Genomic DNA, 4,542 nt, shown 5'->3' with positions numbered 1-4,542 from the left:
TCGCCTTGGGGCTGAGTTATCTTTTCACAGGGGAGTAAGATACACTTTAATATTAAATGTTTTTATTGAATGATGTTGACAGTGCTAAAACTTGGGGTACTTACTACAATTCCTAAGACCAGTGGGAGGATGAAGAGCTTGGGCAGACTCTGGTCAGTGTAAGCGAATGAGGCAGAYAAAAGGATGTGGAACATCCCCAACAGGATGGTCACCACCTGTTGACACACACTAATGAAAATAAGAAACTCTCAAAAGAAGATTAGCTCATATAAAGTTACATTTGTCAAAGAGAGAGGGGTCCTGATCTCACCGCAGCAGCCTCAGTATCAAACCATTTGAAAAGGTGACGTGACCTGGCTTCAGCAGCTAGCCCCGCCCCCTCAGGAACCATGGTATCATTCAGCGTGTAACTAAAAACATCCAACACAATATTATTAGTGGCTTTATTATTATTGATCCAATAACTTTATTTGAACACATTTTTACAAAGTATACAGCCGAAAAGAAACAACAATAAAGAACCTAACAAAACCGTGTTTTTTTTTCTCTAAAGCTGCATCCATTATGGGTCAAACCAACATTAACTCATTATATCAAATTATCTGCAACAGCGCTGGTGCCAAACATGAGGAAAAAATGTTGATTCAAAAGGGAAGCTATGGCAGAAAACCCACACTGAAGTAATAGACTGTGAACGTGTGATGGGCACGGCTCCATCGTCTGTAAAATAGGAAAAACAAAATGAAATCTATGTTGGACGTTGATGAAACTTTAGGGAAATTCTATCTTAGAGCCACAGCTGACAGGAATATGAGCCAAATCTCACGGCTGGTTTAATAGTTGGGTTTTAGTTTTCTAAGATTAAACAGAAGTTTCAGGAAATGTTAATCGCACCACAGAGATCAGTTGATCAAAGGTTGAAACGTGTCTSAGCGGACCTGGAAAACTCTGTTTTTAAAGCAACTGTTAGCAATGTCTGGGACGACCATCAGCTACAGCCTGGATCTCCATCCTGCAGATTGTGYGCCTCTGCCCCCCCGGGTCAAAGGACAACGAGCTGGGGGAGGAGCCAAACCCACTGTGACTGGATGTTTAATATCAGACAAAAGGTTGATAAGAACCTTACAACCTACTAGGAGGTAGAGGAGGGACAATCTGGACACACTGTATGGGACTGATGACCTCTAATAACGTCCACCCCCCACGCCTTGTGTTGAAGCCTGCTGTTGTGTGGCTGACAGTTCAACCCCCCATCCCCGCGCAAGAAATAGGGATTTTTCTGTCAAGCTCCGTGTTGAATTTCTCTTGTTGGGGGGTCGGTGGGTCAGGGTCGTCTGGTGGGGGAGCCAGGGGGAGATGGGTATGAGTGAACTTTAATTTAAGTTGGTTTAGAAGGTCCTTTTTTTTTTCATTTGAAAAGAAAAGGAAAGAAAAAAGCATAAATAATACTGTAAAGAAAGCTTATGATCAGCGGTGGGCACAGTTCCCCTAAAGCACTAATAGGGGAACAAATTTCTTGATTAGTGCTTTAAGGCTTTTGCTATTTTTTGAATTCATTAGTGGATTAGCACTTGCTAAATTTATGGGCTAAATTTAGAAGCACTAACTGAAGTCGTTAAATGTTATTGATCAACATTATTGTTCCCAGCGGAGGGTGAAAGCTGTCACACATTTTGTTCATGTGTGTGTCACTTATTTATAAGGTCACGTGTTAAACTCAAGGCCTGCGGGCCAAATGTGGCCTGCAGGTGACTCCCATTTGGCCCGCCAAAGTCTAAGTGACAATATTTTTCACACAGTAAATATTGTCTCATGTTGATTCTGAAGAATGTTTCATGTGTCAACTGGGTTATTTTAGTGCTTTAGAGTTAGGGGACCTAAGTATTATTATTATTAGTTTTATTATTAGTATTATTATTAGTATTATTATTAGTATTGCTATTAGTAGTATTATTAGTAGTATTATTAGTAGTAGTATTAGTAGTAGTATTAGTAGTAGTATTAGTATTGTTATTAGTATTATTAGTAGTATTGTTATTAGTATTATTATTAGTATTATTATTAGTATAAGCATTATTATTATTACTATTATTATTATTATTATTATTATTAGTATTGTTATTAGTATTGATATTAGTAGTATTATTAGTATTATTATTAGTAGTGTTATTAGTATTATTATTAGTATTGTTATTAGTAGTATTATTAGTATTATTAGTAGTAGTGTTATTAGTAGTATTATTAGTAGTAGTGTTATTAGTAGTGTTATTAGTATTATTATTAGTAGTATTGTTATTAGTAGTATTATTGGTATTATTAGTAGTAGTGTTATTAGTATTATTATTAGTATTGTTATTATTATTAGTAGTAGCAGTAGTAGTAGTGTTATTAGTAGTATTATTAGTAGTATTATTAGTTGTTTTATTAGTAGTAGTATTAGTAGTGTTATTAGTAGTAGCATTAATAGTAGTATTAGTAGTGTTGTTGTTGTTGTTGTTGTTGTTGTTGTTGTTGTTGTTGTTGTTGTTGTTGTTGTTGTTGTTACAGTGCTGGAAGTTGGTTGCACAAACCACATTAGTAATTAGTGAAACTATTCTCACCAAGGGTGGTGCAGAACAACCGGGCTAAGATCCTGTGGGCCTTCCAGATCCAGATTGTCAAACAGACAATTGTTAACCCAACAGTCAATGGTTGACCAGCTGCAGACAAAGGCAGTGGTGACAGATGTGTCAATCACAAGTGACTGAATCATCAGAAAGAAGGAACACAAGAAGCTTGAGAAATATCAGGGACTGGAAGACGAAACAGAGAAGCTTTGGAGTCACAAGAGCACAATGTGAGCCCAACAACAGAAGAGTGGATCAAACAGATCCCAGGAACAACCTCAGAAACCTTGGTCCAGAAGAGCTCAGGCCCAGACTGTGCAGAGGTGGGACTGACACTGGTTGTGAAATTTTATCTCCTTATCTCTGCATTGAGACAGCCTCCAGTGATGACAAACCTGTTTGTTCCAGTGATGGAGATGCTGTCACACCATTATACTGCCTCCATTTTTTTACCACCAGCTTGAAGTTATCCAATCGCATGGGTCCTATCCAGATCAGTTAATCGTGGAATACCAATTGTTGGAGCAGACACATGAGCACTATGTCAGGGCTCGATCAGCAGCACCTGGATGTACCAGAAACTCAACACAACAACAAACTCAGCTCTACTGCTCATCCCACAAATGCATGTTCCTTACAAATGTGGCACCATTAAAAGGGAAATGAACAGGCTTTCCAATGGTACCATATKTATTGTCAATACGCACTGTTACAACAAAGAAATAATCTACCMAACACTAAGTTACTTAAGTTTTGTGCTAAATTTAGGAATCTTTCTGTTCAGTTTCAAAATGAAACTTCTAAACTGCTGAAGATGTTTTATTGCCTAATATCCATTTTTTAAATGTTGTTTTATCATTTACAGAAATGACTTTTAACCAAGACTAATGCTGAACGTCACATGATAGAGCAGCAGTTTCAGTTCTGCTTTTACAAAAGTGATTTGTAGCAGTCAACTCATGATGTAAATCCACAAAACATGGATTTGTGCAAGTGCAGTATATGCTTCTGCTTTTTGTAAACTGTTAGAGCAAAACCTCAGCGTCTGAAACAAAGGTTGTAAAAGATGGAGAATAAAGAAGTGAGAGTGTTTAAGCTGGTTGCTTCATCAAAACCATGTCACAACTCTGTCTGAATGCTTCAGGATGAAAAACGAGAAAACAGCAGCAGATCTGAGCAGGAGGGGAGTGAACACGAAATACTTTGTTTTAAACTAATTCACATATTTAAGGTAAACATGTGCTCATTCATATTATCTGAATCAGGAACAAATGTACGAGATGTTGACAATCTGCTGGGGAGTTTGTTTTTGTTGTAAAAGCCTGACACTTTTCACTTTTTGTCCTCCATTTATTCACTGCTCTTTTTCAAATATGCTGTCATGATCAGGAAGAAAGACTGAATGGAAACTGAATAAACAGGCAACAAAAATCACAAGAAATTTGCTTTAAACTGTTAAGAACGTCTCAAATACTTTGGCTAAAGACTACGTTAAAGGGTTAAAGGTAAGCCAGGATCAGTGGCGCCTGCAGAAATTTTTTCAGTGGGGGCCATGGGGGGGGGGGCACTGAAAAACCAGGGGGGCACACCAAAACTAATATCTATAACAGAAAATTTATGATGTGTTTGTAAAACTGACAAATTGAAAACTATGGCAATTTAAAGCTATAGAATTGTCAACAAATGTTCAATTTGTAATTTCACAGATAATATCACTGATTTTATAACATTCAGAGACAAAAAACAAGAGTAAGTATTTGTAATGTTGGGGGGACCCAGTGGTGGGGGGTCTGGGGGTCCTCCCCCTGAACATTTTTAAAGAAGTAAATGTCATTTCCTGCATTCTGGTGTATTTTAACAGGTTGTTAAACAGATTTTTACCTACAGGAAAACACTTAATGTGAGTATTTTATAGGTAAAATGAAATAAATTTATT

At 37.3% G+C, this 4,542-nt stretch overlaps 1 long non-coding RNA gene across 1 annotated transcript; it reads left to right on the top strand.

Annotated features, from left to right (window-relative positions):
• The first annotated feature begins 2,453 nt into the window (after positions 1-2,453).
• On the top strand, positions 2,454-3,455 carry LOC106533244 (uncharacterized). The gene is made up of 2 exons (XR_001312215.1): positions 2,454-2,929; positions 3,015-3,455. It is a non-coding gene; the product is annotated as an uncharacterized LOC106533244 (long non-coding RNA).
• The last annotated feature ends 1,087 nt before the right edge of the window (positions 3,456-4,542 follow it).

The sequence above is a fragment of the Austrofundulus limnaeus genome, unplaced genomic scaffold (genome assembly GCF_001266775.1).
Source record: "Austrofundulus limnaeus strain Quisiro unplaced genomic scaffold, Austrofundulus_limnaeus-1.0 Scaffold913, whole genome shotgun sequence".
Classification (NCBI taxonomy): Eukaryota; Metazoa; Chordata; class Actinopteri; order Cyprinodontiformes; family Rivulidae; genus Austrofundulus; species Austrofundulus limnaeus.
The sequence above is the reverse complement of the archived record's forward strand: the minus strand, read 5'-3'. Positions and strand labels throughout refer to the sequence as shown.